This window comes from Rhinolophus sinicus, chromosome 2 (assembly GCF_057876585.1).
Source record: "Rhinolophus sinicus isolate RSI-liver-muscle chromosome 2, RSI-T2T, whole genome shotgun sequence".
In the NCBI taxonomy this organism is placed as follows: Eukaryota; Metazoa; Chordata; class Mammalia; order Chiroptera; family Rhinolophidae; genus Rhinolophus; species Rhinolophus sinicus.
The window spans coordinates 129,481,833-129,505,947 of NC_142502.1; the positions used below are offsets into that span (position 1 = coordinate 129,481,833).

Consider the following 24,115-nt stretch of genomic DNA (forward strand, 5'->3'; position numbering starts at 1 on the left):
AATGAAGGAACTGGTAAAATATCCCTACAAAACTAATCGCATAGCTAATTAATGGCAGAGTCAGCCTCTGAATTCAGGTAGCCTGACTCCAAGCATATACTCTTATCCACAAGCCTATGTTACCTCCTAAATATTTCTGAGAGTTATTCCAAAATGTTTTGAATGGTACAAAAGGATGACTTATACAATTATAATTAGAAGAAGATAAAAATTGGTCATCATAATCTGGTATTGCATATTCTATAGATTACACAGGTTAGCAAACTATATAGCCCATGATCCAAGTCCAACGGCCACTTATTGTTGTTAGACCTGTGAGCTAAAAATGTGTTTTTATGTTTTTAAGTGGCTGAAAATAAATGAAGAATAATGTTTCATGACACATGAAAATTATATGAAATTAAATTTCATTGTTCGTAAATAAAGTTTTATTGGAACACTACCGATCCCATTTGTTTGCACATTATTTATAGATGCTTTCATGCAACAATAGCAGAGTAAAGTTGGAACAGACACAAAGACTTAATTAAAAATTTTACTATCTGGCGCTTTACAGACAAAGTTTGCTGATTCCTGTAAGAACAGGGAGGTTCTCTAGAGAAAATGAGGATAGAGGCTTAAAGTTTAGTTGCCACAGATGACATTATTATTATAAGATTATACAAGGCTTGGGAAAAGTGAAGCATTCAGTTTAGTTAGTATAAACCTGCTATACATGCTGGTGTGCAGAGCCAACACACAAGCAAGCATAGTTCAGTTACACAGAACAACAAACATTCAAGACAACAAAAATAAAGGGGTGAAGCAGCATCATTGTGTTCTCAGGATATGAGAATCCCAAGACTCAAGGCACTGAGCAGTTCTATAAACAGTCATCAAGCCCTCACTTTCCCCCTCTTTCTTGCCACATAATATCTTGTCTCTACTTTGCTTCTGTCTCTTTTTTCCTCCACAGAGCATCTCTCTGCTCATTCATTTGCCTTCACAAAGCTGCCTCCAAATGGTAGTCTACATAACCTGAAGGTCTATATGACCTTCCAGCTTGGCTCCGTGTTGCAAATGTGTGTCTCTCAGACACTCCCAGAGAGAAGTCTAATTGCTCCGGCTTAGGGAGGTACATGAATCACTCCAGTCAGTTGCAATCAAGGACCTGGTTCATGTGCTCCAGATCCCTTCTGACCTGAAGGGAAAGAGTTAAAGGCATTCATTCAAAAACAGGTTTTATATAGTTCCTACTATGTGTCAAGCCTTGATTTGCAAATAGCAAAGAACTAGGATAACATGTCCTAGCATATGCAATACCTCCTGGCTCTGTGGTAGAAAACTACGAAAAGGAAATAGTCACAGTCTGGGGATTTTGGGGGAAGAAAGGCCTTAGGGTAGAGACAGCTTTCAGTTAGAACAAGAGGTGAAGGAAACATTCAGAGATGAAGCAGATTTTGTGGATGATGGACCATGGATTTGGAAGGGATCATTGGAAGGAAGTGGGGGGAGTTGAAGGGGAGATAGGGTCAGAGCAGAAAATGGCTTTCATACATATACGTCTTATTAGAGATGCCTGCTATTTTTCTACAATGATGTAAGAAACAAAGTTATGCTAGAGGAACAAAGTCCCCAGTAACCTGTCATGGGCCAAAACATGTTCCTTTATTGTGTGTGACTTGAAGGCATGCTTGGACATCTCCAAGACTTCCTTTTCTTCTAACTCCTTTATATTTCCTCATAGTACTTAACACTATCAGTCATATTACATATTCATTTGTTTTATTTTGTTTTGGCTGTATCCCCTAGTAGAATGCAATCTTCGTGAGAACAGAACTTTGCTTTTTTTCCACTGATGCATTTCCTGTACCTAGAACAATGCCTGGCATGCAGTCTATTGTCAATAAATATTTGTGAAATTAAGAAATGAATTAATACATTAATGAATGTTGAATTCATACTTTATGATGTCATGTAGTTAAGGCTTGACTCGTGGCAGGATGGCTTATATGGGATGACTGGTGACAGATGACTTATGTCGGATGACCAACTAGATCCAGATTCAAGGGTAAGTGAACAGCAGAAGGATAATCAGAAAAGTAGAAAAAAGGCATGTTGTCAGTTTTAGAAATTCACAATGGAGGAAAATGGTGGGCCTAAGGCAGAGAGAGATCTTGGAACTAAGACACAGTACAGCATCACTACAAAGTGGGAACTTTGGGAATCCAGCTACATGGACACAATTCCCCACAGACTCAAGTGCCTGGGTGTTTTCTGCCACCTTCTCTTCCAAACCCTGATTCATTCCTCTGCTTCATTTAGTCTGCTGGTGATTCCTTCTAGTACATTCTTCATTTTACTGATTGTATTCTTCATTTCTGGATTTTTTTTTTTTTTTAATGGTTCCTATGTCCTTTTTTATGCTTGCTCTCTCTTTGTTGAAATTCTTACTAAGTTCCTTGAGCATCCTTATAACCATTGGTTTGAACTCTGTATGTGGTACATTGCTTGTCTCCATTTCATTTAGTTCTTTTTGGGGGGCTTTCTCCTGTTCTTTCATTTGGGATACATTTGTTTTTATTGTTTCCTCATTTTTGTTGCCTCTCTGTGTTTGTTTCTACATATTAGGTAGATCTGCTATGTCTCCCAGTCTTGACTGGGTGACCTTATGTAGTAGGTGCCCTATAGGGCCCTGACATAGTCTCCCTGGTCACCTATTCTAGGTGCTCCAGGAGTATCTTTTGTGTGGGTGGTGTGTGCCCTCTTGTTATAGGGGATCCTCGATTATTATTGGCAAGTTAGTAAGTGGGATTGACCCTCAGGCTAATTGCCTGGATTTGGTCATGTCCACAGCTTGTGAGCTCCTGTGTGGGGGCTCACCCTACTGAGTGGGATTCACCCCAGTGGGCTCTGGTGCCTGTTTAGACTGCCTTTTGTGTATGCCACTTATGGGGCTTATTGGGCAGTGCTCTGCTGTGGTCTGAAGCCAACCTCCAAGTATGTTGGCTCTGGGGACTCTTGGGAAGGGCTTCAGTGCAGGCCCAAGTTACCCACTGCCTGTGACTGACTGGGGTACCTAGTAAGAGGTACAAGCAATGCACAGTTGTTTGTTGCCTGTTGTAAACTTGGAGGCCCGTGGGGGAGGTCACACTGTGAACTGAGGATGTCTGCCACTAGTACCAGCTCTGGGGTAGCTCCACAAGAAACCAGAACATGCCATGGCCTGCTGCTGCCTGCCAGCTCCCTTAAGGTTCAGTCACTGATAGAGCTTCATGTGGTATGCAAGTTGTGTGAGGCAGGGTCTCAGAGAGTCACCAGAATGGTAAGAGTTGTGGTTACCAGGTTAATGTAAATTCTTTTTTGGTGCCAGTGCTGAGCCTGGAGCTACTCAGGAAAAGTCTCAGAGCATACCAAGGCTAGTTGCCGCACACCTGGGACCTGCCAGACTTTGATAGTTTTCCAAGAAAGACTGCAAAGTGGGTGGGGCTGGCTCCTCTCAGAGAAAGTACCTCCGGCATTGGGGGAGTTGGGAAATGTGGAGTCCCAGTGAAGTTTACCAGACCAATTCAGATTCAGGTTTGGCCATGGCTGTGGGGAGCGGGCTCAACACATGAAAGACAGCACCTGCCTGCTGGCTGTATGGGAAGAGGACCCCTCACAGGGATAATGGTGACTGTTCTCCAGCCCTTGCCCTGAAACCACATACCTCAGTCTGCCCCCGTATGCCTCTGACACCCCCCACATCACTGTCCCTCCACCGGAGCCCAGGATAAGTGCCTGTGAGCAAGTGAGTCTGTGCATGGGCCATTTAAGGGGATGTCTGGGTTTCCCACATCCTTCTATCTCACCCGAATTGTTGGAATCCCCACTATTTTTCACAGCCAGGTGTTGTGGGGGTTCCTCTTCCCAGCACCAGTACTCCAGGCTGGGGAGTCTCATGTAGGGATGGATTCTCCCACTCCTCAGGAAGAAGCTCCATAGCTGAGACATCCTTCCTGATTCTCAACTGCCACACGGAGGTTTGGAGCTTGTTCTATGTCTCCGCCCCTCCTACCATTCTCGATATGACTTCTTTATATTTTTAGTCATAAGATGTCTGTTCAGCTAGATTTCAGATTGTTCTCCAGGTTAACTGTTCTATAATTTAGTGGTGATTTTAATATGTTCATGGAAGGATGCAGGCACAGTGTTTCTCTACTCTGCCATCTTGTATCTCTCCTCCTTATTCTTAGCTTGCTCTTTCTGATGGAGTCAGATAGTTCTTGTAGAGTTCTTTTATTTCTTTTACCTCTCAAGTTTCTTTCTTCTCCATCTGTGTAATTTACAGATTTATATCTTTGATATCACTAATTTTTTCCTCCTCCTGGTCAGCTCTATTTTCTAAGCTTGCTATTTCATTCTTCATGTCTTTTATTAAGTTCTTCAACTCCAGAATTTTTATTTGGTTCTTTAAAAAATTTTTAATTTTTTTGGTAAAGTATTCATATTGTTTATTGATTTTATTTCATTAAACTGCTTTGTCTGAGTTTTCTTGAATCTCGTTGAGGTTTTTCAGAATTACAATCTTGACTTCTCTGTGATTTAAGTCACATATTTCCATGTATTTAAGTTTATTTTATGGATTTCTAAAAGTTTTCTTTCTGAGCTGCCTTGTTACCTTGGTTATTCATGGTAATTAATGGATTAATTCTCTCCCTATGGGCATGAATTCTGCAGCAGATTGATATAAAGAGGTCTTCCTTTTGCTTTCCAGTAGGTAGCACTGGAGCATTTTAGTTTCTCTTGCCCTGTTCTGGCTTCTTGCACAGTGGGAGATTTCCTGAGGAAGTGGGCATCTCCTCTGTGACCAGGTCATCTCAGTCTCAGGGCACCACCCTTGTGGGAGGATGTGGTGGGTGATGGGGTTCTGAGCCCCTGAAATCCCAGTGCTGCCCCTGCAGCCAGATGCAAAGCTGTGCACCTCAGCAGCCCTGGGTGCTGCACTGGGATCATCCATGATAGGGGGAGAGTAGGAGGGGCTGGGAGAGACAGCTGCTGTATTTGTGGCTTTTTTCTCCTCCAAGTAATGGTGACTGTCAGACCACAGCTGCCTCACCTCTATAGCTCCTCCCTTATCACTAGAATTATCCACAGTGTGCATCTGTCACTCAGGAACTGTCTCTCATGTTCTCAGAGCTGTACATATTCTGCTTTTTAATCCAACACTGCTACTGTTTTTTTCTGGGGCCCACTTTTAACACTGGAAGTGTGTGGGGGAGGTGAGCTCTGGGAAGGTGGGGGATGGTGGCCAGGCTCCTTGGCTTTTTTTCTGCCTGGCAGTGAGAGCTGTTAGACTGCCGTTGTCACACTTCTATGTTCAGTCTTGGCCCTTGGCCCTGAGGTCTCTGCCTTGACACTGGGTTCAGCTATATTATATGCTGATCCTTCAGGGCAGGATTGCTGGGACTACAGAGAGTGCAACTGCAGTCTCAATCCTCTCCTTTCCTGGGACTACAGTGAGCTCTGTGCTGCAACCCCCATCTCTGCACTTCTCCCTTACCTCCTCCCCTGTTCACCCCGTTTCACCCACCTTCAGATGTTTAATGCATGGATCTCTCAGACGTGTTTGTGTGTTACATAGGGAATCCTTTGTTGATAGCCATTCAAGTTGTTGTAACTTCAGGGAGAGAGGTCAAGGGGAACCCCTCATGCTGCCGTGTTTCTGACATCATCTCTCCATATGAGACTGAAAAAAAAAAGGAAACGATAATCATATTTTTTACAGTTGTACCAGCATCATAATATTATACCAATTTTTTTTTGTTCCCTCTGCTTTCAGGATCTGAAGCAGCCTCCAGCATGTGGGTAAGGAGGTAGAACAAGAAATACTGACCAAGCTAACCCAGTACCCTCCCTTACTGTGGGTTTCCAGCACTCCAAATGGCCTCAGCTGAAGGAGGATAATATTTTAGAATTTTATCATTTTTAGTGGACTAGATTCCTTAATTCTTGGGAGTGGCAGCAAGACTTTTTATCTAATACATATACATATATACCTCAGCACATAGGAAGTAGGAGATGAGTATAATATTCATAGCAGCACTGTCCATAACAGCAAAACAATGTAAATAATACAAATCCTTATTGATAGAAAAATTTTAAAAAATAGAATGTGATGTGTCTCATTGAATGGAAAGCTATATAGTAGTGAAAACAAATGTAATCCAGGTATGTTCAATAGTAAAAATGAATTGTGGTTATATAATATCAAAGGGGAAAAAGCAAGTCCCAGAAGACTACATATAGTATATTGTGTTTTCTTATAAGATAAAAGCAAGTAAAGTAAACAATATATTTCAATATTTGCAAATACATTAGGTGGTAAACTATAAAAAAGGCAAAGATTTAAGAGGCATACAATTCAGGGTTGTGCTAACCTTTGGAGGTAGGAAGCAAGGCAGGGGGATGGGCTAGGGGTAGAAGTAAATTATTGGCAATATTCTAGTTTTGTAATTGGGTGGATTGTGGAAGTTTACTATATTATTAATATAAATGGCTGCATGCAATATAACACAATTAAAAGCAAATGTGTGAAGACATAATAGATCATAACGCCAAAATTATAATTAATCTAGTTCTGTATATATGTGGTTTACTTTTAAAAAAGGAAGGAAAAGAAAGGAAGGAAGTAAAGAAGGAAGGAGAGGAGAATAGAAGGGAGGAAGGCAGAGGAGCTCAGAGTCCTAGCTGGTATTCCCAGCTATGGCTGGGGAAGGATGATTCCACAAAGCAAGTTTAGTGAGTGGGAAGAAAAATGAATCTTCCCTTTTGCTCTACCTAAGACATCTGGTGTTTTTGAAAAGCTGTCTTTGCCCTAACTCACACACATATACAGAGGGAAGCTTGACTGGCTATTTAAAACATGGTAATGTCATGTCAAAGTCTAAGGGAAAGGTGAAGATGAGAACTAAAATGTCAGGGCTGTATTTGTATACACCAAGTCGAAGTGATCTGAAGGTCTAAAGAGAGGCTTTTATCATCAACTTAATTATGGATCTTGATGTTAATGCTGATGTTCACAGTTTTCTCCTTTCTAAGAAAGGTTATTCTGTCAGTGAATAAAGAGTAGAGAGTGACCTGTCAAAGACAGGGCTTTGTGGTAGTTCCAAATGATCTAATTAGATAGAACCAGAGGCTCCAAAGAACAGAATGAAGGAAAAATTGAGAGCCCCTCAAAGAAGACATTCCTTTCAATTTTACGAAGTGATTTTGCATATAAAAAAGATCTTGTATTACAGTAGGAGTAGAAGTATTGGAACTTATTATTAAGCAGCATAGCTTTCTCCATTTTTTTTTAATGTGCCTGGGAGGAAGCAGAAAGGCTGAGACATGGCCTGAAATTGGTGGACTATCAGAAAGTGCACTGGTAATGTTTGGAGGGAACTCAACCAAGAGAGGTATTAGTACCAATTGGAATCCCCAGGGCCCCAGAAGCCTGGGTCTTCTTTTATCCACCAGCAGCCTTGGCACAGGACATGGTGATCTTAGTATGTTAGCAGAACTGGAAAATGGTATGGGTGGTTTGAGTGTAATGGTTGTAGCAAGAGTGGGGAAGCAGATCTCATAGGAACTGGATAAGGCAGCAGTGAATTCTCACATCCACTCTATATAATCGGATAACTAAAGAAGGTTCTTTCTTTTTGGCACCTCTCATTCTGTTGATAGTGACTGCAAAGCTTGCTGAAGAGCAATTCTGCCTGGCTTGCATCAAATGTACCGATGTCTGCAGGTTTCCTTCCGCCATTTTGCACTGGCTCCAAGATGATGCCACATTCCAATGAGATTTGGAATTGAATAGATTGGTCTTTGTGGGAAAAAAGTCCACATGTCAGTGCTGGAAGGTGATGGAAATGACTATGACATATCAATTACAGATACATTCACGATGATGGCTGCCTGTGAAAACTGACTTAACAAATTGGAGATAACTCAGATCAATATAAAAACAATTCCTGGAGCATTTGTATGAAGTAGCCAATCAGAGTACTTAATGGAGCAGATGGGCTCTTGGAATGTGGTAAGTGGCATCTGGTGACAAGTGTCTGCTTCCTCTGACTTCTAGCTATTTAAATTTTAAATTGGGGCAGAGGAAAAGATTAAAAAAAAAAAAAGTGCAAAGGCTGCCTGATTCCAGAGAATGTTGTTGATTTTTCCTTTTGTTCAACAAATTTGCTTTGGTGACACTGCAACATGGTCAGCTATCATGTGAAATTAGTAACACTGATTTCTAGGGCAGCCTTTATGGGCACTGAAGTGGTTTTCCAATGAGTAGTGGTATTTAGTGTAATGTTTAAGTAGCTCAGCAAATATATCACATTGCCTTTTTGACATATCCATAAAGAAAGGCAGAAGAATCATTTACAGCCATTGCTACAGCTATACCAAGGCTGGAGTTGTCTGAAAGTTCTGAGTGGGGAAACCAAGCTCACTCAAATACATGCTGGAGTAAAAGAATAAAATCAATTGTCAAAGAAAACATCCCACGGGCCATTTGCAGTGACGGTGGCATTTTGTCTCTCGTGTCCAGCTGAAGGGAAGCCACACTTCATTTCTGCCAATGATTTATACTTCCTAAGTAGAAAACTTGGCACTGGGCAAACATCTGTGAGAGACTGACTTACTGCTGAGATAGAAAGACAGCTTATAGGGGTCATGGTTTATGGGAATAGACTCAAGAATAGTCAGAAGACTACCTTAATTCACAACCTTTTTAGCCATGCATCCTTTTCATAACCCATTGCATTTACAAGAAAGAGCATCAGTCATGCAGTTTGGGCATTCAGATTGCTTTATAAGAGTTGTTCAGGCAAGCTGAGGCATTTGACAGGTATCAGCTATCAAGGCTGGGAAGAAAACATGTTTAGGGAGATTATAGCCATGGTGGGAGTTGAGGGGGTTCCCAACAGACAGACATGGTGTCTGGAAAGCAGATCCTTCAGAAACAGAAACCTTTCTTGAGTCAGTTTATTCTCTGTTTATTTTTTACACATATACAGTCTAGTTTCATTTAATGAATATAGAGGGAATTCAATGGATATTTGTACAATGACTGATAGAATTTCCCTTGGCACAGTGACTAATTTATAATATCCATAACAGTGATTTGTTTAGTGTTGAGTGGTTGGCCATGACTGACCCTGGGTTTACTTGTGAGATCTAGCCAAAAGGAGATTAGAAACTTCCAGATAAATCTTGTTTCAGACTGATGTTGGGTCAGAAACATCAGGAATACCTCCCAGGTTGTTTTTCTGTCTGTTAGGTGTGAATACCTGCTACAGGAGAACCAGAAAACTCTACAAGCAAACAGGTTAATGTGTGTTTTCCTTTGGGGAATAGTGTTGAAGAATGGAGGCATCTTACTTTTACTTTCTGCATTTCTGTCTTGTTTGATTTTTTTGCCAAGTGCATGCAGATGTTAAAAAGTGAATTGGTATCTAAAGACAATGAAAAATCTCTGTGTTCTGGCTGAGATTTCTTTGCAAGATCCTGGGCTGCTTTTTGTCGTTGTTTGTTTTTTATATCTCTTTTCCTACTGACCTAAGAGTATATGCATTTCACCAAATGCTCTTCAGGGAAACAGAAAAATGTAGTCTAAAATCTGGATGTCAAATATTCAACATTTGAGCAACATACAATCTGTAATGTTCTAATTGCTTTGGAAAGCAGTTTTTCAACCTGTATGTGGTTTAGATATATAAATGCATTACTGTACTACTCATTTAAAAATAAATTAGTCAAACCAATTCATTGGGTTTATAAAACACTGGGAAATACTTTGTTTTGGTTGAGATTTTCCAGGCTTGTGTGCCTTCTTCAATTCAGCAGCCTTTTACTGAGTTCCTACTACATGCAAAATACAGTCCTAGATACTCTAAGATGACTAAGATATAAACGTTGCCCTGTAGAAGTTTACTTCTAACTGGTGAAAGAATATAAGGTTAAATAAGTACTACTTAGCGATAAAAACAAACAAACAAACAAACAAACAACAAAAACTAAGATCTGTGGGGTACACAGGAATGTGTTGTAGTGCTAAGGAATATCTTACTGAAGATAAAGTGTTTTTTTTCCTGGAATGGTGATGTTGTACTTCATCTCTTAATAATAAATGGTTAAAACTAAAGTTGGTAGGGGATAGAAATAGCCCTGAGCTGGTTATCCAAATATCTGGATTTCAGTACTAGCTCTTCTATGAGTGAGTTTTATTGGGTAGATGCTTGGCAATCATTAGGTTCAAGGTTGCTCACTAATCCCCTCTCCTGAGCACAAATCCAAGGATCATTCCTGAACTGTCTGACTGTGCTGGAGTTAGCCACGTGATGTAGGGAAGGGTCAATGTTCTGAGGCCTTGGGTTGAGTGTTCTTCTTTGGAACCTTTGGGAGTTCATCTCTATGACATTTTCTCTTTTTCCCCACAGGTGAGTATTAAAGACATCAGGGTCTTTTTAGCTTAGAAGGAAGCGCTTAGAGAGCCAATGAGAACCACAGCCCCTCCCAAGGAAAGGAGGCATAAAGAGGAACTTGGTCCCAGAGGTACAGGTCTTTAAGTGAGACCTCTTCCCTCCATCTTTTACCCTGGAATAGCTTTCAGCATTGAGATGCTAAGGCCAGATCAGGAGATTGAGAATTCGGTGTAGTCTGAGGGGTGGGGTGGGGGGCGAATAGCTAAAGAAAATCAAAGAGCTGACTCTTGATTTTACTTTTATGCTCATTCTTTTTGGGCCAAAGTCTTCTTGATAGCACTATGGGCCCTTTTTTAACTAACCAGGAAAATTTAATATTGTCTGAGAAAATATATCCTTTAAATAAATGAAATAATTTTACCTTGATGATTGTCTTTATTTTCCTTGAGAACTTGGGGCAGTGATAGGAGGATGACTGAGGATTTATGTTTTCAGGATGATAAACTGGCTTTGTTTTGTTTTGTTTATTCCAAAAAAATAATAATAATTAGATTGGTTTAGCTCTGACTTTTATCTTGTGTCATTTTCTTTTTAACTTTTGTGTTGTTTTTATAAATATATTCATTCTAATTTGTCACAAGCAGAGATGCCAAGGCACTGGTTATAGTAAAACACATGTATCCTTTTTTATTTCAACTCAAAGTCTAGGGATGGCTGCAGGCAACTCAGGAGATAAGTGCATATGTTTATATAGCATTCTTAAGAAGTTCATTAATTAATGGATTAATTAATTAAATGGATATTTGTTGTGTCCTCCGTATAATGCTATCTTCTATATTATGCTTTTGTCTGTGGCTTCTAACTTGGCAACCCTAGAAGAGGGTTCAAAGATGATTTTTCAGAACACTACCAATCTGAATTTATATGCAAATACTACAAATCCCCTGAATATATGTTTATCTAAAAATATGAATCATAGCTTTGAAATGATTTCAAAAGGGCTCTATAACCTCAAAAAAACAAGAACAACTAATTTAAAAATCTAAATTCTCTAAGATCACAGGTCTTATATTTTCTTTCCTCGGTATCTGTTAGTACAAAAATCAGTGTGCAGTACAAAGTCCATCAATGTTGGTTAATTCAATACAATAGGCATTTATTGAACGTCTCTTTTGATCTGGGCAAAATATTTATGTGCTAGGCAGATAAAATTGAAGGTAAGGGAGTGGAAAAGGAGGAGAACTTCAGAGCTACCTGGGGATTTCATTCACATCAACCATCCACAGAATCAAAATTTCAAGGGGAGGGGTAAGCACAGAGGGATGAGCTGCAAGCACGACTTTCCAAGTGATTCTGTAGGATCTCACCCCTTATGCAGGTTCAAAATCATGGGCCTGGTGGGAAATATAAATAGATAAATATTAAAAAATATACTTCCAGACCAGGTGAACTCCCTTCTAAAAAGAGATCTTATCAACATGAACTAAGAAGCAGTGAAAATTATGTAAATTTCAGAATATCCGTGGCATTGAGCCAGACCTTGAAGTGTGAGAAAATTTCAATGAGTACGGAATGATAAGATGTGGAAATGCTGAGTGTGGAAGTTTTGATGATGGAGAAGGGAATGGAAACAGAGTTTTCTGATTTTCTCCTGTGACAAAGAGTGTCCAGTTAGGGGAATATGTTGTGCAGGAATCAGGTACACATACATTAATGCAGAGCTGCAAAGGACCACGTAAGTCAGTTTTTCTGAGTTGGCCGACAATACCCTCACTGGTGTAGCTCTACCATATTGCACCCTCCTTTTGCTCATAGTCAAACCTACTATAAACAGTATGTATAGTTTGACTCAAACAAGTAGATAGAATTTCCAACAACCAATTTAGTATTATCAGTATAATTTTTGTTTCAAAAAGGTACACACATTTGTCAAAGCCTCTCAGTAGTAAAAAGAAAAAAACAAACAAAACAAAACAAGAACTCATTATGAGAAAAGTACTTAGGATTTTTGGAATATCCTGACAGGGCCAGTATTTCTCATTTAGGCTGACAATTCAGCTTAAATGGTTTCCTGTATTTTGATGCCATTAGCTGGTATTTGGCTAACTGCATAATATTTTCTTTGAGGATTTTGTCCAAGAAACTAGTAGAAGAATATTGTGTTAGTTTCCTGCGGGTGCTGTAAAAAATTACCACAAAGTTAGTAGTTTAATAGCAACAGGGTTTATTCTCCCACAGTTCTGGAGGCCCAAAGTCCAAAATCAAGGCTGTCAACAGGGACGCATTCCCTCTGAGGCTTTAGGGGAGAATCTGTTCCTTGTCTCTTCTAGTCCCTGGTGACTGTTGGCATACTTTGGCCTGTGGATACATCTCTTTGCTCCATGCCATCTCCTCTGTGTGTTTCCTTGGTGTGTCTTCCAAAACTCGATTTTGTCCTCTGATAAAGATACTTAAGATAGTGTTTTCAATTTCATTGATTTCTGCTCTAATTTTTATTACTTCTTTTCTTCTGCTTACTTTCAATGTAATTTGCACTTTAATTATTTTAGTTTCCTAAAGTGGAAGCTTAGATGATTGATTTTAGATAGTTCTTCTATTTTAATATAGACATTCAAAGTTTTAAATTTCCCTCCAAGTTCTGCTTTCACTGCATCCTACCAATTTTGATAAGTTATATTTTCATTTTCCTTTATTTTCATTTTCCTTTATTAGTTTCAAATATTTTTAAAATTCTCAAGATTTCTTCTTTCATCCACGTGTTATTTAGAATTGTGTTGTTTAATCTCTAAACATTTTAGGGTTTTTCAAGCTATCTTTCTGTTACTATTTGCTAGTTTAATTTGATTCTGGTCTTATGATGTGCACCCCTTTAAATTTGTTAAGGTGTATTTTATGGCCCAGAATGTGGTTTATCTTGGTGAGTGATCGATCCATGGGAGATTGAGAAGAATGTGTTGGATGAATGTCATTCTATAAATGCTATTTAGATCCAGTTACAGGCATAACTTGTACTTCTCTTAATGCACTTCTCTTTATTGTGCTTGCAGACAGTGCAATTTTTACATATTGAATGTTTGTGGCAACCCTGCATTGAGCAAATCTATCACCACCATTTTTCCAACAGGCTCAGATGATGGTTAGCATGTTTTAGCAATACAGTATTTTTAAATTAAGATATGCACATTTTTTAGACATATGCTATTGCACACTTAATAGATGGCATTACAGTATAAATATAACTTTTATATGCATTTCGAAACCAAAATAATTCATGTCACTTGCTTTATTGCGATATTTGCTTTATTGCAGTGGTCTGGAATTGAACCTGCAATATCTCTGTGTTATACCTGTAATTGATAGTTCTGATCAGTAAAACTTTATCTTTACTGATTTTCTGTCTGCTAGATCTGTCTCTAACTATGATAATGAATTCATCTACTTCTCCTTGTAGTTCTATCAGTTTTTGCCTCATGTGTTTTGATGCTCTGTTGTTAGGTGCATATACGTTAAGGATTGCTAAGTTTTCTTGGTGAATTGACTACTTTATCATTATGGGATTGTGCCTCTTTATCCTTGATAATATTCCTAGCTCTGAAATCTCTTGGTCTGAAATTAATATAGCTACTCCAGCTTCTTTTGATGAGTATTGGTATGGTTTACTTTCATCTATCCCTTCTAATCTCTCTGTGTCTTTAAATTTACAGTGGCTTTCTTGTAAATAGCATATAGATTAGTCTTGTTTTTTTAATCCACTCTGACAGTCTGTCTTTTAACTATTCACATTTAAAATGGTTATCAATGTAGTTGGATTAATATCTATCATATTTATAATAGTTTTCTACTCATTATCTTTGTTCACTTTTTCTTTTTGTCATTTGCGTTTTTGTTTTAAGTGATAATTTTATACGATTCAATTTTCTTCTCTTAGCGTGCCAATTACATTTCTTTTTAAAATTATCTTAGTAGTTGCCCTAGAGTTTGCAATATACATTTGTAACTAATCTAAATCCACTTTCAAGTCACATTATATCACTTCATGGGTAGTACAGGTATCTTATAAGTGGGAATTCCCTTTTCTTCCCTCCTGGTTCTTATTACATTGCTGTATCCGTTTCACTTATCTATTAGCTATAATCAGCCAACACATTGTTGCCATTATTATTTCCAACAAACCGTTATCTCTTAGATCAATTAAAAATAAGAAAGTATAAAAGTTTTTATTTTACCTTCATTTATTCCTTCTCCAATGCCTTTTCTTTCTTTAAGTAGATCAGAGTTTTTGAGCTATGTAATTTTTCTTCTCTCCGAAAAACTTTTCACATTTCTGCAATGCAAGCCTACTGACAAAAAATTTCTCTCTCTCTCTCTCTCTCTCTCTCGCTCTCGCTCTCGCTCTCTCATCTGAGAAAGTCTTATTTTTCCTTCCCTTTTGAAGGATAATTTCACTAGATACAGAATTATAGGGTTCCTTTTTTCTTTCTTTGAATCCTTTAAATATTTCACCTTACCCTCTTCTTGTTTGCATGTTTCCTGGCGCAAAGTCCATTGTAATTCTGATCTATGTCTTTCTATGGGTATGTTCCCCCCACCTCCAGCTTCCTTCAATATTTTCTTTACTGTAGTTGGAATATAGTATATCATATTTTGCTGTGTAAAATATGCTCCCGTGTATAATGTGCACCTATGTGTTTTGCCCAAACTTTCAGGGAAAAAAATCTTTTGTTTTAATTTTTTAATTCAAATTTTTATTAGTTTACATTTATGCACTTGTTTTATTTTGTATTATAAAGGAATTTTAGCATTTATTTTTAACATATTATGGTACAAGAAATTTTATGTAACAAATAATTATGAAACACAAGGACAGATACAAGGTACAAGAAATTTTATGTACCGGTAACAAATTTATGATATTTGTGCATCATAAAAAGCCAAGAACTCTGCCTCGTTGCAAGCTCGTTGTATGGTCTACAAAACTGATTACCGTATTCCAGGGTATTATTGTGCATATGGATATCGATGTTGATTTCTAGAGTTACACTTTTAACCCATAAGCATAAATAAAAGAATTAAAACATTTATATAGATATGGAATTAATACTACCCCTGTGTAATGTGTATCCTTATTTTTCCCTCACAAATTTGGGCCAAAAAGTGGACATTATACACAGAAAAATATGGTACCTAGTTATAGATTTTGTGGCACTTATTCTGCTTGATTTCTGAGATTTCTAGACCTATGATTTGGTATCTGTCATTGTTTTCATAAAATTCAAATATTTCTTCTGATCTCCTGTCTCTTTCTGGTATTCCCATTAATCATCCCATAGTTCTTGGTTGTTTTATTTCATTTTTATCATTCTTTTTTCTCTTTGCTATTTAGTTTGGGAATTTTCTATTGACATATAGTCAAGCTCACTCATTCTTTCCTTGGCCATTTTCACTCTACTTGTGAACCCATCAAAGGCATTCTTCATTTCTATTAGTGTTTTTGATTTCTAGCATTTCCTTTTACTCTTTCTTAGAGTTTCCATCTTTCTGCTTTCATCACCCATTTGTCTTTGCATGTTGTGCACTTTTTCCACTAGAGCCATTTTGCATATTAATCATAGTTATTTTAAATTCCTGGTCTGATAATTCCAATATCTCTGCCATATCTGAGTCCCTTTTTGATGTTTTCTTTGTCTCTTCAGATTGCATTTTTTTTCTTAGCATGTGTTGTAAGTTTTGTTCAAAATCAGACATGATGTACTGGGTAAAGGAACAGCATGCTTATCTGGCTAGGAGTAAGGCTGTGTTTACTGTAGCTGTGGTGTCAGAGGCTAAACTTTTCTTTAGTGTTCTTATTTTTGTCTTCCCTATTGTTCTGAGTTTCTCAGTGACTCCTTCTTAAATAGCATCTGAACCTTACCATTCTTTCAGTTGTAATCCCATTAGACAGGGGACCTATTATTGTGAAGGTAAGATATACAGCAGGAGAAATATTCTATAATTCTATCACTAGGTGTAATGCAGGGTCTCTGCTCCAGCTCCCCACACAAGAACGCAGGATACGGTGAGGCCAAAAAGGAACACCCACGGAGCCATGGATAGAGGGTTCATACCACTATATTTTCGCATTCTCGCTGGTGGCTGGGTTGGAGACACAGGAAGCAGGATCCACATGATCCGCAATCCTCCGTCCGCTTCTCTGCCTGCCAACCAACCAACCAACCAACCAACCAACCAACCAACCAACCAACCAACACAGCCATGGCAGTTATATTAGTGGCTACTGGCTAACTGGTTACAGCTGATGGCCAGCTAGTCACAACTGATGGCCATCTACTACCCAAGCCAGCACCCTTCCATGTGAGGCCGAGAGCCTGGAAACTGCTCTCTGGGACTCTGTCCCCACATTAGGTCTCAGTCTTTTAGTGGCCCTGTATCTCTGAGCCCTGTGTGATGTTCACGGTGCTTCTCAGCTTACCCTTTTCCCCTTAGGTGAGACAGAAATACTAGAGGGTCTGGAGTTGGCCTGGTGTTCCTCCAGCTCAGTTAGGCTCTAGAAGACCCTAGTTGGTTAGGCCGTGGTAAAAGAGTTTCCCTTGAGGACAGGAAGTTGTTAAGGAGAACACAGCACTCTGAGGTTATTTAAAAAGTATTGCTTTCCCCCTTCCTTTGCCAGAAACGTGAAGGGGTTTTTCTCTGTTCTTTACAGTGAAAAGTCAAGGGAGCTCTTAGAGGTAAAACTTCTGGCTGGGCCCCCAGGAGTTTTTATCTCTCAAGGTAGTCAATGCTTCATCTTCAGCAATTATTCAATCACCCTTTAAGTTCTCCTAACAGGCTCCAGCAGCCGCTTCTCTTCTGGTAAGCTGTGATTATCTGTATTCATCTGTCTCTCCAGTTTTTAGATTAGTAGTTTGGCCTGTCACTTTAGTTCTCTGATGTATCTAAGGAGAGTTGTTGATTTTCAGTTTGCTCAGCTTCTTTTGTTTCTTGTAAAAACCAAAGTGATGACCCCAAACTTTTTGCATGTCAGAGTGGAAACGAAATCATTGAAACCCACTTTTTAGATATTATAGAGTAGACACATTTATCAGGAAAAAGAGTTGTACTTAATAATCATTAGTGTCTTCTAGGTCTGAATTTTTGTTCTACTTCTAACAAATTTGCCCCATAAATTCAAGTGGTTGCAAAGCCATTAAGTAGTTCTTTGACATTACAATTTTGAAGCAATATACAAATGTGGTGGGAAACATCTGGATATCAACCATAAGGGTGTTGTCTTGGTCTCAGTTTACCACTTCTCTGTGGTTTAGAAAAAGTTGCTTTATGTCTCGGTATCTCAGCTTTTTCACCTGTGGAATAGGCAGTCAACCTAAATTGCAATTAACTCTAACTTTCTGCTATTCTAGTGGATGATTCGTTAAAGGATTCATAGCAAAAATGTGCCCAATTTATTGCTCACAACCTTGGTTCTTATACATGAAATATTTTATTGGCATTAAGCAAATAGCTATTTAAATGTCAGCAGCGAGGCTAGGTAGTCTATCTGGCAGCCTTTCATTTTCTAAATGGAAAGGAAAGGCTCTGCTGGTGCTCGCATTTATTTTAAACAGAAGAAATATAGTTCCTGATGGTTAACAGATCTCCTGAAAACTAGACAAATTGGACTCAGTTGAGCAAGATAGGTTTTGAATAGCTGATTAACTGAAAGGGGAACCAAAGCTACAGTTATTAAATACTGATTCTCAGCTCTTAATACTCAAATTGTTGAACTTGCCAGCAGATTCTATTGGAACATGAAAAGTCCACTCAGTCAGCTGGCTATTTAGGCTATCATGCTCCAAAAAAGATTTTTTTTCTTTACAGATTTGAATATATTTGTGTATAAATTCACCAAGTAAAATTTCTTTTGTTACTGTGTAGGCAAGGAATGATTCTACTACTTGTCTACATGAAATAAACTGACATTCCTTTTGTGCTTTCATCTTCTAATCAATTCAAATATCATTTACTCAATATATATGGTTTGCCAGATACTATTTTAAAGTTCAGAAATAAAGAAATAAAAATATATAGACCAGTCTTCAAAGAGTTCACAATTTTGTATGGGACAGAAACACCCTAGTGAAGTTAGGTCTTTGAAAGTTAAACCAGAGCTAGAGAAATTGATTTGAGAGTCATGCTATAGATGATAAATGAAAACAGGAATGTGGGTGAGCTCTACCAAAGACTGGAACCTTGAGAATCCCCAATATTTTAAGAATTTCAGTGAGAGGAAAAGGAAAAAAAAAAACCTACTGAAAATAAAAATTCAGAGAAGTAATTATGGAACTAAAATTTTTGTCTTCAATGGATTCCATAAGAAGCAGATTCCAAGGCAAGGTTTGAGCACAGGGAGTTTGGTGAATGGTCCTAGGAAGTACCAGTAGATGAGTGAAGAGGTGAGACATGGAAGAGAAGAAAACCAACAAAGTTTGCTTTATGGAGCAAATCACAGTTGTGAGTAACTGAAGATTAACTTCACTGTGGAACTCTGAGACCCAGTGTAGAAATGTGCAGCAAAATTGTCTTGCCTGCGGGGTGAATGAGCTGAAATATTTGTGTAGCAATTGCTGTTAGTCATCATTAGAGGTAGTTCTCAGGAGTGGTCAATTCCTTGGCACTGCTGGCCTATTACATATACATTAACAATGGGTGCCAGTGGTAAGAGAGAACCCTCAGGCAAAAATAGTATCTGGTGCTGGTGGTTGTAAGTCTGGCTGTCATGCGTGGAAATGTTAAGTGCTTAAGAGCTATGGAGAGAACATTAATAATACCTGTTAGAGTTGACTTCCCTGAGGACCAAGGAAAGAGAGAGTTTCTGGGAGGAGGGAGTAGTGAACAATGTCAAAAAAGACTGAGAAATCAAATAAGTAAAAGAAGAACTGAGAATGAATCATAAGCCAAGGGGAAGGTACAAATAGAAATGGAAAAAGTAGAGATTAAAAAAGGGTGATAGAATGAATAACTGATAGAGTAAGATGAGGGAGGAGATGGAATGAGGGTATGTATAAATATTTATAACTAAAATAAAAAATGCACACAAAGACAAATTAAATAAAATTATAAAATTATCATTAAAAATAAAAATACCCTTTTATGTTTTAATTCCTATGTCAATGTATCCAGGAGATTCTCCTTGAACCTGCCAAGTCTGGCTTAAGTGCCACTTCTTTTCAGCACACCCTTTGCTTGTTTTTATGATGGAATTTACCACACAGATTATAAATTATTTATTTGCTGCTTATGCTGGGATGGCATCAGGCACAGGGAGAGGTTAGAGCTCCATTTGGTTCATTTAAGCTATAAAGCTCTGAATTACTTTGTGTCGAACCATCTTAGGACACATGAATAGAAACTAAACCAGCATCCTGGGGAATATAAACCTGGTCACACAGTGTCCATCCCAAAAAGAGTAGTCACATCCTTGATATTTTCTCCTGACACATTGATGAGTTGTTGCATTGCAGCCTGTCTTCAGAATACGGAATGACTTCTTTTAAACAATTACATTTTTCCTAAACAGGCTCTAGATGGAGATATTCATCTATTGTTCTTTTATTTTCTCAACAGTTGAGGTGCACAATATACTCAACAACAGAAAAAATAAATTAGAATTATCCCTCATTTTTAAGTCTTTCAAAGACTCATAGAAATGATTTAAGAGTATTATTTAAGGCAGATAAGATATGAAAAGTATTTTTGAATTGTTAATTTATTAAAGTGGAAAACTGCTACATGTTACCTCTTTCTATATATGTACATTTTCTAAAGAAGATATAAATTAATTGCCTTTTTATATGGAATAGATTCAATTAGAAATACAAAGGAGTTAAAAGATTTCCACTTTTTTAAAAAAAATCTGCATTTTGTAAACAACGATGAGGAATAGCAAAGTCAATCTACAATAGAAAAAAAGCAAAATTTGCAAATGTTCTTGCATAGATTTTAATGTTTACGTAAGGGTTGAGAAATTTATTATTATTATTATTATTATTATTATTACTATTATTATTATAGAATAATCATATGCATCACTTTCCCAGTAAATGGGTTATTCTGTATCCTGAGTACATAAGTTTAGGACAGGATAGCAGAAGGGAAATTAATATGGATTCTAGAGAGAGACATGGGGCTATGCAAAGAGAATGTAACCAACTCCTTATAAAGCAGGCAAGCATTACTGCCTCTGAGGTTCTGTTTTCTCCACTGTCAAATGAGGGCAATTTCTCCTGCTGTACTTATCTTGTAGACTGAACTAAGGTAAGCAAAAACGTGATTGTGACGGAGAGGCTCCGCGGGTGGCGTGCAGCGGGCTGTGGGCAGGCCAGTGGCAGAGCCGGGCTTTTCCGCCACACCTGCAGGCAGGATGGGTTGCAGATGGCGCTGGGGCCTCTGGCTGCTGCTCCTGCTCGCGGCCACCTGCGCCAGGCTCCTCTTGTGCTGGTACTCCGGAGCTTGGCCAGAGTCCGGAGCTTGGCCGGAGTCCGGAGCTTGGCCGGAGTCCAGAGCTTGGACCTCGGGGCCTGCGAGACAGGAGTCCTGCCGGCGCCCACTGGCCCTGGCCCTGCAGCAACATGAGCATTTCGGGCGGCTCTTCAACCTGTCCGTCCCGGTGCTGCTGTGGGACGGCCTCCTCACCCCGGAGCTCTGGGACCGCCTGAGCCAGGTTCGAGCCCCCTACGGCTGGCACGGGGTCCCCCGCGAAGCCATCACCTCCACCCTGAGCCTTCTGAATGGCTCGGAGAGCGCGGAGCTGTTGGCGGAGTCCCACGAGCCGCGTGGGCCTGGGCCTTGCATTCGGTGTGCGGTGGTGGCCAACGGAGGCATTTTGAGAGGCTCTGGCCAGGGCCGCCTCATCGATGCCCACGACTACGTCTTCAGACTCAATGGTGCTGTGATCAAAGGCTTCGAGGATGACGTGGGCACCAAGACCTCCTTCTACGGCTTCACTGTGAACACGATGAAGAATTCCCTCATCAACTACAGGAATCTGGGCTTCACCTCCGTCCCACAAGGACAGGGCATGCGTTATGTCTTCATCCCTTCAAACACCCGTGACTATGTGATGCTGCGATCAGCTATTTTGGGTGTGCCTGTCCCCGAGGGTCCTGACAAAGGGAACCTGCCTCAGGCCTATTTCGGACCAGATGTCCATGCAGGTAAATTCAAGCTACTACATCCAAACTTCATCCTCTACCTGACAGAGAGGTTTTTGAATTCGAGCTTTAACACAAATACTCAAGACATATACATGCCTAGTACCGGGGCCCTGGTCCTGCTGACAGCTTTGCATACCTGTGACCAGGTTAGTGCCTATGGATTTATCACAAGAAACTACTGGAAATTTTCTAACCACTATTTTGAACGAAGAAAGGAGCCACTGAAATTTTATGTAAATCATGATCTGCGTCTTGAGGCCACTCTGTGGAGGGACTTGCACAAGGCTGGCATCATTCAGCTGTACCAGCGCTGACCCCAACTGTTCTTGGGTCCTTTGCTTCTCTTTGCAAAGCCTTGGCTCTCATCATTTAAGTGGCCAAAATCTTTTTCTTGTCTTCTATTAATGGGTCTTAGCATTAATGGGTAATTAACCCTTAGTCAAATCATGATTTCAATTAATTTTAACTGAGGTAGCTGATAATCAGTTTAATAGTTTTAGACAGATTAGAGCTGTAACTTCTTGACTTCTGTTGGGACTTGGTTGTTTCCCAAACTGTTTTAAGGAAGTCTCATCCAACATATGCATATTATTCGCATACAGCCTATTGAACCAAGCCTTGTGATTTAATGTCTTGTAACTGGTAGCTTTGGACAGTTTATTCTGCTACACCAGGTGTTTAGCTGACAGGAAAGTTTCCAAGGGAGTCTTGGACAATTCACCAAGGACCAGCCTCTGGCCTGATTCAGTTCTGCAGTTCTCGAAGACAGATTTTATCAGCACACTTAATACTAGGGATGACTGAACTCAATAACAAAAATCAAGAGAGCAATGTCTATTAAGCTGCTACTAGAATAAATTCACAGAGAAACCTGATAAACAAGCAAACAACGATTTTGACAGTGTGGTACAGGACGTTATGTACAAGATGGGCATTACAATAGCCTTTCAATGTAAACAGAGTATCCGGGGCAGATCCAGCCTAGCAGTAGAAGCTCAATTCTTGGAAAGAAGAAAGTTGTATATCTAACCCCTTGATCTGTTTTCCTGATCTTGAAAAGCCAGCTGATTTTTCTGTCCCTTTGTTACATAATTGTCAAAAGTAGAATGTGGGTGGAGCACCAAAGGTGAAGCTGTGTGTAAATATAAAGTGCTAAGATAATTCGCCACAGGAGATTGCTTTGTTCAAAGAAGTTCAAATTTCCAGAAACTCTAGTTGGTGAGATTGTTCGTTTGCTTTTCAAGTTGGCATTTGAATTTCTGAGATGAAAAAATGTTCTCATTTTCACATGAGGAAGACTGGGGTGGGGTAGGACTTTCTTCCTGCCTCCCCTAGGGTGATGCTAAATCATGCTAAGGAGCAGCAGACTTGAATTGCTTCTTTAGAGCAGACTGGGCAACCCCTCATGCTAAACCTAGGTGCATTGTTCAAAGGCAGTCATTTTTTTTCACACTCTTTTACTAAGAGGTGCTACATCAAATGTTAATTGTAAAACTATTGACCTCAGACAGGCAGATACACAAGAACAACCACCCCTACATTTCCATTACATTACTGACCAGCTCGCTTAGCATCTACTCATCAGTCTGAATGGTAGAATGAACATTATCTCATCAGCTAGACATGGACTGACCTCACCATACATTCATGGCCTACTGGCTCCTCTGTTGCCCAAAAGTCTTCAAGGCACATGCTGAGTTTTCTTTTTTCATTTTGAGTGACTCACTAATCTCTATCTTTACTTCCCTTTGGTCTTCTTTTATGTCATCATTATATGTTCCAATAAACACTTTTGACTAAGTATATGAATGTGGTCACAATGGAAGTTTTGCAGTGGCCAGAGACATGACATACAGGCATACCTTGGAAATATTGTGGGTTCAGTTTTGGACCACTGCTGTAAAGTGAATATTGCAATAAAGCAAGTCACTTTTATTTTGTTTCCTAGTGCATATAAAAGGTATGTTTATACTATACTCCAGTCTATTAAGTGTGCAATAGCATTATGTCTATATATATATATATATATATATATATATATATATATATATATATATATACCTTAATTTAAAAATGCTGTATTCCTAAAACATGCTAGCCATCATTTGAGCATGTTGGAAAAATGGCACTGACAGACTTGCTCAATGCAGGGTTGCTATTATAGAAACTTTCACTTTGTAAAAAAAACACAATATTTGCAAAGCACAATAAAGTGAAGTGCAATAAAATGAGGTTCACCTGTAATTCTAACTGTATGCTGCTCAGAATGTATTTCCATAGGACTTACAGTGCAGATTCACTGAGCAATTGCATTTGCAGGAGAACATTTCTGTCCCACTGCTGCATTACAGTAAATTTACTTGCAGAATATTAAGATAAGGATGTGGATTTGGAATCAGAAAGACGTGGGTTGAGTATGGCACCAAAAACTACTAACTGTGTGACCTTGAACAAGTTGGGTAGACCTTTAAAGTGGATTCTGTGGAGCAGATACTTCCCTTC

General features: G+C 39.1%; 1 pseudogene; it reads left to right on the plus strand.

The window, feature by feature from the left end:
- The first annotated feature begins 20,820 nt into the window (after positions 1–20,820).
- On the plus strand, positions 20,821–21,927 carry LOC109460717 (alpha-N-acetylgalactosaminide alpha-2,6-sialyltransferase 2 pseudogene; annotated as a pseudogene).
- Positions 21,928–24,115: the final 2,188 nt, after the last annotated feature.